Here is a 14,302-nt window from a genome sequence, read left to right on the forward strand (position 1 = left end):
TCTCTTACCCCGATGTGATTTCATTGGCAATAAAAAAAAAAGAAAAAAAGAGACATACTGGGCAACGACCACCATAGCTTTTTCTAGAAGAAAAAGAGTATCTTATATCTTGGACAAGGGGAAGTCCCCCTTTTTATGACCATTTTATACCCAATTAGGTGTGCGTAATATTTCCTAGTTGCAGCACATGGAAAAAACATGGAGGTTTAGAAAGCTTGTTCCTGGTCATGTTGACCTCAAATGCCTGAATGTGTAGAATAAAAGTAAAAATAAGTCAAGAAAGACAGAGATAAGGATTTTTCCTAGATAGTGACCATCAAGGGTTTTAACCCGGTATATGTATCCACCTTTCCGGCGTGTTTAGTAGAAGTCCGTAAACGTGTAAAAACAAAAGACTGTAACTATTATAAAGATAATGGACCCCTTGGGGGTCACTATCTATGAAGTGCGCCTCAGTGGCGTGATCGGTATGGTCTTGGCCTGCCACCTCAGTGGCCGCGAGTTCGATTCCCGGTCATTCCACTGAGTGGTCAGAGATGTATATCTCTGGTGATAGAAGTTCACTCTCGACGTGGTTCGGATGTCATGTAGAGCCAATGGTCCCGTTGCTGAATAACCACTGGTTCCAAGCAACGTCAAAACACCATACAAAAAAACAAAAAAACAAACTATCTATGAAGGACCCAGATATAATTTAGGTCCATAACATTGCTGAAAGGTGAAAGTTTCCGCTCAATTGTACGTTAACTGATATACATTTAATAAGATTATAACGTCATATTTTTGTTAGAACCGCTCAAACACGTCCTCATTTTATTCCCTTTTAAAAATTCTATTTTCTTAGTGTGCGCTGACCCTCTGTTGTCTATTTTATGAAAACTAAATTGAAAATTTAGCCCAGTGTCATGTTCTTATACATGAACTTGACAATGGATCACTGGATGGCTGATGCTGTATGTGATGTTGTACTTTGTTAATACCCCGCGCCCTCTCTCTCTCTCTCTCTCTCTCTCTCTCTCTCTCTCTGCGTTAATTTGGACTGACTATTGAAAAAATAGAAAACAGGAAATACTGAAGTAAATAAAAACTTAAAATATAATAAATTTAAATGTGGTAGTAAAGACACCAACAGGTTTCACTAAATAGAAAAAGCCATGATGCAATACCGGTCTTCTGCACGGAAAGGAAATGGGATCATTCATTTTCCACTCACTTTAAAAAACATTTTTGCGGTACTCTTTCGGGGAACAGATGTTTCCTGGCAAAAGGAGAGAGGAGTAGACGGGCCTTGGGATTGGGGTGGGGTGGGGGGGATGGTGACAGTTATTTAGAAGTAAAGCAAAGGAAGCTGAGGGAAAGAGATTTTTTAATAACCCCTAAAGAAGTACTTTTGTATTTATGATTTTTGAAGATTTATGCGAGTAAAATAGTTTCATGAAACGTCACATATCGTATTAGAACTAGTAAACGAAACAGAGAGAGAGAGAGAGAGAGAGAGAGATGTGAGAGAGAGAGAGCAGCTTACGGTCATTTTTGATAAAATATTACGAACCACGTCACAAGAAGACTTCGTTGTCCCTTGTCATAACACACGAGGCAAATCTCAATAAGGTTCATAAAAAGTTAAATCAAATTTATGCATAACTTTCGTACAATCTTTCCTTTTACGCAAATGTTGAGTTAATCATAACTTGTATCATTTACAAGTTACTGACCTTGATGCGATATGGGAGGTAAAATTCCCATAACATACTTTTCATACTACCCCAAAAGGAAAACATTCCCTACATTCGAAACATAACTCATAAAAGATATCAAACGCAGGTAATGAAATATAAACAAATCTTCGAAAGAAAGCAACTTTGAGCGCATTTTTAAAATGACTTTCCTTATTTTTTAAAATGACCCCCGCTGTCTAACGAAGAATAAACAACTTGCAGCTTATCACAGAGAAAAACGTCCAAGTAGAAATAAAAAGAAACTGGGAAAGGACAGGGTAGCCATTTCACCTTCCACGAATTGCTGTCATTGGCAACAAAAAGAGATTTATCGAGCAATGACCACTACGGCTATTTCAGGAAGGAAAAACGAATCGCTAAATCTTAAACAAGGGGAAATCCTGCTTTTATACTTTATTGCCAATTAGATGGGACGCTATATTTCACAGATATATATAATATATATATATATATATATATATATATATATATATATATATATATATATATCTATATATATATATATATATATATATATATATATATATATATGGGATATGGCATTGCGTATGGTGACCATGAACGAGAGATGACGATAAGTAAGTAGATATAACGAAGACGGTAGGAAAATTAATCAGTCTTTGTGATGTGTTGCATAGTTGAATTTCATTATTATAAGAGAAAGGTGTCACGTTCCCATCTTCGTCCAGACTGAACACAATCTTTCGATGCCATTCTGACTATATGCACATCGAAGAAGAATATATATATATATATATATATATATATATATATATAATATATATATATATATTATATATATATGAATGTTTCCCTCAGGCTATTCATCACCTGTTACGGCACTTCTTGTAAAGGTGTTCCTATAACTGGAGGGTGGGTTAAATAAAAAAGACCTATCTTTTCATTGAAATGGAATTTCGTGCGATAAAACGCGTTCCCAGTTTCATTTGCTCTCACAAAAGGTGCCTCCATTTTCTTGAATATGGTGCACATACGTTGAGTCCCCGTTGTCTGTTTGGTGGAATCTAAATTGAAAGTCAGGTACACTGTATGTTCTGATACATGAACATGACAACTGATCATGTGACAAACTGTTACTGCATATGATGTTCTCTCTCTCTCTCTCTCTCTCTCTCTCTCTCTCTCTCTCTCTCTGAAATTATTTTTTTATCGTTGTACTTCAATAAAAACATCGAAGAAGATAGAACAGCTTTAACTAGAAGTCAGAAATGTATTCAGATAAGGTTTTAGAAATGCAAATGAAGACCCCAACAAGTTTCACAGTCTCTGGAAGAAGTCAAGAAAAAATACCGGTCACTTTCATGGAAAGGAAATAGGATAATTCATTTTCCATCGTTTAAGAAAATATTCTCGTAGTACTACTCTTTTGCGCCTCTTTCGGAGCATATCTTCCCTGGTGAGAGAGAGAGAGAGAGAGAGAGAGAGAGAGAGAGAGAGGAGAAAGAGAAGGGATGAAAGGATGGCGAGGCTGGGAAAGGTTCAGGGAGACGGCCTCTTTTAGATATTCCAGAAGAGAGTATTTCTTGTTATTTTGTATTTGGCTGTGTTGATTATATATATATATATATATATATATATATATATATATATATATATATATATATATCTATATATATATATATATAAATAATCATATAATATATATATATATATATATATATATATATATATATATATATATATATATATATCTATATATATATATATATATATATATATATATATATAATTATATACATATATACACACACACACACACACATATATATTATATATATATATATATATATATATATATATATATATATATATATATATATATATAATATATATATATATATATATATATATTTATATATGTGTGTGTGTGTGTGTGTGTGTGTGAACACAAAACTATTTTTCAACAGTAAGGTTGCTATCCCTATATGTCGTTCCTCTCACTGGATTGTGTTCACCGGTGTTGGCAACTAACAGATGAGTAATTCAAGATGAGATTTGAAACAAACATGGTCCAAATTGCTTCCAGGAGCCGAGGTCGATCGTAAACTCACTGAAGCGTTGTATCTGGTGTGTGTATGAGTGTGCATAAGTTTATGCATAACAAATTAGTACTAAACACACAAATGACATATTAAGACAAGGTGTTTCTCGAGGTTAGTTCGTCTGTTAATGCCGTACGCAATTTTCTTCCCACTTAATTTCCTCTTATAAACTTGGCAGACATTTGCAATTGTTCTCGTGGATAAATCTGTCGCGGGTGAGATGGGTTACGTCATACTCGGAAATGATATAGATGATGGTTATTATTTCTCTCTCTCTCTCTCTCTCTCTCTCCTCTCTCTCTCTCTCTCTCTCTCAAGGGCCCTTTGGGCTTGTTCCACATGAATAGGTTTCGTCTACTGAATAGTTAATGATAATAATATTGATAGCATTAATAATAATAAATATAACTTGTTTCTTCATAACAAGCTGGAACCCTTTGTTGGCATTTTCAATTAAAACTTAGAAAGGGCAACTTGTAGGTCAAGGAAAAGTTTCTTAAATTTAGCATAAATACTTTATAAAAAAAAACCATATCAAAGAAAAAATCATTTTGATTAAGTACCTGCTCACTATGTTGGCTTCGTTACGACATATTGCAGCCTATACCAGACTCCCAAGTTTTATGCTTAGCTTCGAAGCATCGAATTCTGGGTTTTGGTTGCTATCATTAAGATATGTGAACATGCGTCTGATATTCAGTGACGGTCACCCGACCTGGTATTGACCCGACTTGGTGTTTTCTACTTTACTGATCACGAGGTCATGTTGTTGTCACAGTGAAGAATATTATGTGGAGGGACATATTCCAGATTTATGCGGTGAAATTTACATGCTAATACTCTTATTATTAGCGGCAGTATTACTGTGGTTGAATCCGTTCTTGTAATTGTTGTTGTTGTTGCAGTATTCACAATGTAAACAGATTACCATCTGTGAAAGAATTAAAATTATAGGTGAGAGACAATTAAATAGAACAAACTAACAGTAATGAAACTACACTTATGATTTAAAGAAAACAAACTTCATGACATGTTATGAAAAGGCCAATGAATAATGATCAGTTACTACAATGAGCAATTGAACTCATTTCCATTTCAGTCTTTGATCAAACTTGTATAAAGAAAATTTCATTTCCATGTAATCAGGGTTGCCAATGTGTGCCAATTTATATATAAAGTCTCTAATCGGGAAAGCAAAATTCACTTTATAACTTATCGCTCTTTTACGTAGATGGCGATAGAGCGTTTAATTAAGGAACTTATCAGTTTCATAACTTCATGCCATAAGAAGGCGGTGAAATAATCTGCGTACATATATTTTGAACTTTTTACTGACATTAAAGAGAGAGAGAGAGAGAGAGAGAGAGACTAGAGAGAGAGAGAGAATATATATATATATATATATATATATAATATATATATATCTATATATATATTAAACTTTTATTGACATGAGAGAGAGAAGAGAGAGAGAGAAGAGAGAGAGAGAGAGAGAGAGAGAGAGAGAGTAGACTGGCTTAGATATCTCAGTTAGAACGGGCATGACCTTGAATTATGATGTTTTCAGAGGGGAATGTTGATAGACGAGCATATCTAATTAATCATTCAATATCTTTTTTTATCCTTTTTACTACAAGCATACAATGTGCTTGACTCTAAGAAATCTTGTAATTTATAGTCATATTGAAGAAATAAATTACGATCTGCTTTTGAAAAAGCGCACGAATTAGTCGTATACATTTTTCTCGCATTTGCCGGTAATTGCACGTAAAACCATATTTGCATAATTCATAGAATGTGTTGCGTGTTATAAATAAAAACTTCTGAGCGAATTTTGGGGTAATTTATTATCATAATTACTGAAAACTCACACGTATACACACTCACATTACTTATTAATCCTCACAATACATAATGTTTATTTTCTGTTTTATTATTATTACGTATAATTCAAAGAAAACGCATAATCACAGTAAATCCACAGTTATATGTCTGTTTGCCTTGGTTATTTAAAATATATAAAGCAGAAAGCTTTCGGTGACCCGCCAAGTAGTAGTAGTAGTAGTAGTAGTCGTATAAATTCAAAGAAAACGCAAATCACAGTAAATCCACAGTTATAGGTCTGTTTTGCCTGGTTATTTAAATATATAAAGCAGAAAGCTACCGTAGTAGTTAGTAGTAGTAGTAGTAGTAAGTAGTAGAGTAGTAGTCTAGTAAGTAGTTAGTAGAAAATAAAAAAAATAAAAATAGTAGTTTTAGTTATTAATATTAGGAAAAAGGGAACATTAGGTGAAATTTACATTTCTGTATTATTGTAGCCACATTTTTACAGATTTTTTATCAGTTAGTTCTCTGTGATATCATCTTCAGAGGATCATTTTGATATTGAAAAGGATTCTGTGAAGATGACTGCAGTAAATATCTTAATCTAAAGGCAATTCTATATAATGAGAGTATCTGGAGATATAATATATATAATATATTATATATATATATATATATATATATATATATATATATAATGCTTAAAAAATCACAGTAGATGCACGTGACTTATTAAATAACCGAATTCCACAGGAAAATGATAGTCAGAAATCCAAGCGCTTTCGTCTTTACTAAGACATTGTCAAGGAGCGAATGAAATACAATTGTAGAGGAAAGTCTCAGGTACTCAACAAGATCAAGAATACCAGATGGTTAATTGTCAAAAGGGTAAAAATTAAAAGAGATAATCCAGGATTATTGGATATCACATAGTCACAGACCTAAACAGATTGACCCTAACCGAAATTACAAAGTTTCTTTACAGTCCAAAACATGTAAAAACTGAATATATTAATTTTGTTGCTTATATTTATCTACAACTTTTTTCATTATGAAAGCATCAAGTTTAAATAAACCAAGACTTAAATTTAGAACATTTTTTATTATTTGACTTGATGAAACAAGATTCAATGATATTCCTTTTAACTGTGTCATTACATGGAATTAAGGCTCTTGCTTGACTCCAGTTAATAGGATGGTCTAAATCTCTCATACATACGAATAATGCATTCGATATTTGCCCAGTTCTCACAGAATATTGATGTTGTTTGAGTTGTTGTGAAAGAGATTTACCGGTTTGTCCGTAATAGACTTTATCACACTTTTTGCAAGAAATTTCATATATGCAGCCTGGAAGATCTTTAGGAGAATTTTTGATTACTAAACTCTTGACATTAATATTACTGAAAACAACATTTATGTTAAAAAGCTTTAAAATTCTAGGAATATCTAAAAACCTTTCATCATAGGGTAATTTTAGAATGAATAGATGGTGGGTCAGACCTAAACTCTCTATAAACATTTTGATTCAACTGGAAAGTTCTGTTGTTGAATCTCCTACAATGAACACAAGTTTTAAGAATTTTCTTAATGGTAGAAAAGTGTTTAGGAACATAAAACGTACGTCTAATGGCAGACAATACAGCATAACATCCAGAGTGGGATAATTTCGAATGAGCATCAAGAACAATTAGTCTAGTTAAAGCACTATCCCTCGGCAACAATATAGGAAATTCATTTTGACCAACCCATGTCTTAAACTTACTTTTCACCCTAATAACGTTATTATTGTCAAGAAAAACATTTAGTTGAGTAACTATCTTAGGTAGGTCTTTAAGTCTAACCTTTTGATCCTGAAAATACGAAAAAACTTCAGGGAAAAACAATTTTTGCTCTGTAGATATAATCTGGCTAAGGGCCTGAGCAAACAGGTTACTATTAGGTGATTTAGGACTGCCTTCTATCCCTATCTTCTGCTTCCATTTCATAACACACCGCAAGACTCTTCGGTGAATCAAAACCAATCTCCTGAAATCAGAAATATCATTAGGGTCTATTAAATGAGCATTTTCGGAACTATTTAGAGAATGTTCAGAATTAATTCCCACATATACATTATGATCGATGACAGGAGCCATTTTGTCAACAGTCAGTGGATTAGGAATGACAACAGATAATTCATCTTCAGTCTTAATAAGTTTGAATCTGGTCCAATAAGATAATTTGTTTTCATAAGAGACCTATAAGAAAAGGGGCGAGTAGTGCTGTCTGCTGAGTTTTCTTTTCCTGAAACAAAACAAAACTTAACAGGGTACTTTTCACATAACCTCTGGATTGCATTAAGCCTGTTAGTGGTAAATACACTAAGTCTCTGCATTTTTTCCATTTTGGACACACAAGAATCGAGCCAATGAAGTGAGCATATTGAATCCGTATACAACAGTAATTCAGATATGTTAACTGGCTTCATACACACATCACCGGTAAGGTCTCTGTGTAAGTCCATTAAGCTTTCAACACCAAACAAAACTGCATTAAGTTCCAATGACGGAATCGACTTATTCTTCAAATGTGTATTAACCATACGGTTTTTAGCTTGTAGAAAACAACACCGATTTGTCTCAACATGACATATAAAAACTACAACACCATAAAGAGAACGACTGGCATCTGTAAATGCTATTAGTTTGTATTCACCGTCCCTAGGACCAACAAACCTTGGCACTCTGATTATGGGGGAGGAATTTGCCTGCCTACATATGTTTTTCCATTCACGAACCAAGTCATTATTAAGAGGTTTGTCCCAATCAAGTTCTTTACAACATTGGAGCCTGTGCATGAATAACCTACTTCTGTTCATGAGTGGCAAATTAAACCCAAAAATATCGAACTGTGCAGCTATGGTGGTCAAAACCTCACGTTTAGTACTGGCATCAGCATTAAGATTGATAGGCTTGGTGAAAATTTCATCACTTACCCTATTCCATGTCAAACCAAACAATTTATTCTCTATAGGAGTCTCAATTTTCATATCTTTATCAATGCTACTCTGCAAAGAAATATCATTAGTTATTAACTGCTGTACTGAAAATTTAAAGGACTCGAACACTTTGGGTAAAACCGAATAAGCCCACTGAAGGGTATCAAGATTTTCACAAGAATAGGCTCCGTTGTCCATGTATGTTAATGAATAGATCAACCTCTTACATTCTTTCAGTTTGTCATCATCTTTATCAGAGTTGATAATCAATATATAAAAAAGTGATATCATAAGGAGAAAAGGACTGCAACGTAAACCAAAACTTAGTCTGACATTGCGAAATGGAACCAGGGTATAGTCATCTTTCCTAACATTACGAAACCAGTAAAATAGAAGTTTTGCCTGATCGTTCTCACTCAAAGTCAACATATTGAATGCCTTTTTCAAATCAAATGTCAATAATTTCTTGTCGAACCGAAGATGAATGAAGCGGACAACATTTTCTGGTTCAGACTAGGGCCCGGGAACATACACTGGTTATGGGACAAAATTCAGAGCTTTATTACGTCATTTTCACTCAAATTCGAGAGATAAACTATCCTACATTTCGTTGTCTCACGTTGAGGCTTGAAAACAGCCATGTGGGGAATGAAAGAATAATTTGGGTGTTCTAATTTAAATTGTTCAAGATTATTTACAGGTTCAATAATACCCTCGGCTAACTGATCTCTGAAAGTCTGATCCATCAATAGCAAATTCCCTTTATCTTTCTTGTGTTTCTTTAATGTAGACTTTAAAATTAATTTAGCTAACCTCTCATTCTTAGCGAGTAAATGAGATAGTTTACCATTCCACAACAAAGGAACCCTAATCCTGCCATCTGTTTCCCTGAAAAGATTCTTTAGCGTGAAGTCAATTAACTTCCTATTCAGATCAGTTGTCTGCTCATCACATTCAGGCTGATCATAACTATGATAATTACGGCATTCTGCCTCAAGTATATGGTTAGTGGCCTCTCTTAACTTTTCCTCTATGACCTTGCCTTTAGTGTTCAATACATTAAAGTTACAACTAGTAGCAATATTACCAAAATCAAGGTGGCTTTAATTTCATCACTAAATGAGGGACTAACATCATCACAACCCAATAAAAAAGAATGTGTGCATATACTTACAGAAGAGTCCACAACTGGGAAAGATAACAACGGCTCACTGGAATCAGTGTTCATGCAATAGAAATTACTGTCGCGAGTCTGCAAATAATCCACATTATTGATCAATCTGTCAAGATTACCTGTTAGCATAATGCCATACAACGTATCAATATATACAGATGAGGCATTATTGCCAAATCCAACGTCTTTTCCCAACAAACAATGAGAGGAATCTGAACCTAACAAGACATCAATGTCACTAATTTCACTAGATTTTGGTCTAAAAAGGCATCAGCAAAGAAATAACCTTTATCTTTAAAGGCTTTAATAACCTTCCCTAAACCAGGTAAGGACAACTTTATATTTATTGAAGGCACAACCATAGCAAACACCTCAACTACACCAGTGGTAAAAGTAATAGGCAACTGTACTATTCTAGTTTTATAGACCTTGGGCCCATTAAACCCATTAACTGTCGAGTCAACATCATTGCATATAACTTTAAATTTACCAAAATTGGCTAGTCTCTCCGATACAAAAGTGCTTTGTGAACCGGTATCTTTGAGCCCTCTGAATAATCTCCCTTGACCTGAAACTTGGAAAGTAAAAGTTGGAAGAGCAGATCTACTACTACAATTAGGTAGTTATTGCTACTCCACTGTTCGTCGCTGTTTTAAACTGTAACAGAACTAGACTGCTCCTTTTTACTTTGGGTGGAGCTTGTCTTTATGCATAAAAAGGAGAAATGCCAACCGCCACAAAGATAGCACTTTTTGCGAAACCTGAAAGAACATTTAGTAGTCGGGTGCATAAAACTTCCACATTTTACACAGCCATTACACTCTGACAATTTAGATACTTTCTCCTGTGTAGTAGGGAAATTTGGACATTTGGACATAAAGTGATTAATATCCTTTGAATCTACCTTTTGGCATAAGTTGCAGCTTTTTAATGCATTGTTAATATTAGAGTCGACTTTGATAGCCAAACTAGTTGAAGTATCCTGATTCTTCCCTTGAATATTTCCAGAAATAGCGGGACCTTTAAACTTTGAAATTTTCCTAGCATTCTCATACCTTTCAGTGGCAGTAAAGAAGTTATCCTTAATATCCTTACAGCTAGGACGAGTTTGATTGGTAATCTGAACCAACTCTTTCTTAAATTGTTCATTAAGGCCTGACCATGCAAAGTACTGTATAAAATCATCTGCCGTTATTTCTAGTGTACTAACAGACTGAAGTATAGTCCTGAATTTTGAAATATATGAATATGGATCATCTGAAAGCCCTAACTTAAGTTCTGTCAACTGCCTGATCGTGTTTACCTTACGAGTGCTTTCCGAAGCAAATGCTGCCTTCAAAAGCTCTACTGCATCATTAAAGGTTTGCTTGTCCGCCTCTAAAGAATCTAACAACAATTTAGCACGACCGTCTACTTGCTGCTTTAGCAACAACAAAAGATCACGATCTGGGTATGTAAAGGAACTAGTGGTACTTCGGAATTCCTTAAGAAATGACGTGAAGTCCTCGTTTTCTTTACTGGTAAACCTGGGTAAAGGAGCAGTGGGCTGCTTTAACAAAGAACGAACATTATCAATGCTAACATTAGAATGATTAGAGAGAGAAAGCAGGCAGCAAAGACAAGTAAGTCTGGATTTCTATCCTGGTATTCCTGACATAAATCACTCTCGGTATCTAAAGCCGCCTCTGTTACCCCGTCATCTGAAAACTTCAATTCAAAAAATTCTTTGTCCAATTCCAATAAACTCTTCTGGTAGTTAAGCAGAAGACCCTTTTCGGTCGTTTGCAAGGCTGGATCTAAACCCCTGTAACTATCACGTTTATCATAACAAACAGTAACTTTTTTACGAACCGTTTTGCGCCTGGAAATTACAGCTTTTAAATCTGACATTTTAATCTAGCTGAATAAAGTTACCTATACAAAAGCAAAAAAACAGATCGCGTAAATCTATATATAAAACTAATTGAACGCGGTACCTGTAAATGGAGCTAAACAAACAAACTGCTACATTCAATATACACCGAATTAAACACGTGCTAAATATAAGTACGCCAAAAGAACTTAATACATGAAAACAAAAAAGTGCTAAATTATATAGACACGTAAGAAATAAACTACAATCTCGGCGAACTACAACTATAATGCAAACAAGCACGTTACAAAATGCCAATTACCTCACCGCACAAGACGACACGATATTTCGCGATCTATTTATATTAGCGTTTAACAACAACTAAGTAAAATTACTGGACCACTGGAAACTCCCGCAACGAGCTATACCTGACCGTCAACACTTGCCACCTTCTCGCTAAAAGCCCCACGTTGGGCGCCATGAACTAAACTTTTTATATACTTATTCACTTAAACAAAACTTAGGAAAGTAATTTAAACAGCCTTAACATACAGATTAATATAATTATTAACACCTTACAATTAACAACAAACACGCTGAAGGTGGCAAGCCAAATAGTACATTCGTATGTTAGACCGCTTGATAGTTCAATGGAATTCCTGTCGACCGAAAGGAGGACCTCATCCAAAACGTAGACGAAGCGAGAAAGTCCTATTCAGTGAATATGTTTAGTTCGTAACCACTCTGTCCTAAAAATAAGAACAATATCACTATTAGTGACATGGAAACAGTAAGTCAAATTAAACTAACCCAGAATTACTCAAAATTAAGCTGCATAAATTTTTACAGGGCTTCGCACAAAATAAAATTAACCAAAGCCCTAAACTTCATAACAATGCAACCTTTAACGCAAATAACCTGGGAATTTTATATTAATAAATTGACTCAAAAGGACCAAGAATAGTTATTTAATAATTAAGGGTTTAGCAAGACCTTTACTTAAATATAAATGAAAGTACTGGCAATAACAAGGAATCGAACTAAAACCCGCTTCCTTCAGTTGAACCCCATACCTGTTATTGTCCAGAGAGGCATATAAGTGGAAGTGACGACGACGTTCACCACAAGAGCAAGTTGCAGATAAAGGAGCCAATTATACGACACATCAAGCTAGGACTCCACTTGGGCTCAATCACACACAACGATGCTGAATACATCAAAGTAATCCCTTGGTCATAACTCGAGGACGAGGACTTCAGAACTGCATACGTCTCGACGTGGCACATGGTCGTGGCAAACCAATCGAAGAAGCTATCCAGTGGTCCAGTGAGGGTTTTACAACATCCACATATTGTTTATATTCCTCACTGTATAATTATCAACGAAGAAACACATCTGCGAAAAACACTTGAACACGAAGATTAGTAATTTCACAGAAGGCTTAGAGGAATAGGAGGAGGAGTTGCTGCCATACTGCGGACTGAGTGATGACTCTGCTTCTGTCTTTCAGTACATAACCATATCGGCTTGTATAGTAATAACAAGGTAATAAGGGAACCAATGGAAGAGGGTTAAAAATTAAAACAAGCTAATTCAATACCAACTTAAAACTATCAAACAACTACTTTACTCCCTTTGAGTCAAAATATGCGGTTAATACAAACAAAATGGAAAGTTACGAATTATATTCGTAATTTTCTGGACACCCATAGGATCTTTGCCTGATCATTTTCTATCACTCCCTCAGGTTGGTGCTCGTGCCACTTTTTACTGCAAGGTAGCTGATGTTTCTTGCACAGGCTCCAGTGGAGGGCTTTTGCGACTGAATCATGCCTCTTTTTGTACTGGTTCTGTGCAAGTGCCTGGCATCCGCTTGCTATGTGGTTTATGGTTTCATTTTTCGTATTGCACTTCCTACATATGGGAGAGATGTTATTTCCGTCTATCGTTCTTTGAATATATCTGGTTCTTAGGGCCTGATCTTGTGCCGCTGTTATCATTCCTTCAGTTTCCTTCTTTAGCTCTCCCCTCTGTAGCCATTGCCATGTGTCATCGCTGGCTAGTTCTTTAGTCTGTCTCATGTATCGTCCATGCATTGGTTTGTTGTGCCAGTCCTCTGTTCTGTTTGCCATTCACCTGTTTCTGTATATTTTTGGGTCTTCGTCTACTTTTATTAGTCCTTCTTCCCATGCACTCTTTAGCCACTCGTCTTCACTGGTTTTCAGATATTGCCCCAGTGCTCTGTTCTCGATGTTGACGCAGTCCTCTATACTTAGTAGTCCTCTCCCTCCTTCCTTTCGTGTTATGTATAGTCTGTCCGTATTTGCTCTTGGGTGTAGTGCTTTGTGTATTGTTATATGTTTCCTGGTTTTCTGATCTATGCTGCGGAGTTCTGCCTGTGTCCATTCCACTATTCCTGCACTGTATCTGATTACTGGCACTGCCCATGTGTTTATGGCATTTATCATATTTCCGGCATTGAGTTTTGACTTGAGTATCGCCTTGAGTCTCTGCATATATTCTTTCCTGACCGTGTCCTTCATCTCTTGGTGTTTTATATCCCCTCCTTCCATTATTCCCAGGCATTTGTATCCAGTCTATCTATGTGTTTGATGTTGCTCCCATCTGGTAGCTTTATCCCATCAGTTCTCGTTACTTTGCCTTTTTGTA

Source organism: Macrobrachium nipponense, chromosome 14 (assembly GCF_015104395.2).
Source record: "Macrobrachium nipponense isolate FS-2020 chromosome 14, ASM1510439v2, whole genome shotgun sequence".
Classification (NCBI taxonomy): Eukaryota; Metazoa; Arthropoda; class Malacostraca; order Decapoda; family Palaemonidae; genus Macrobrachium; species Macrobrachium nipponense.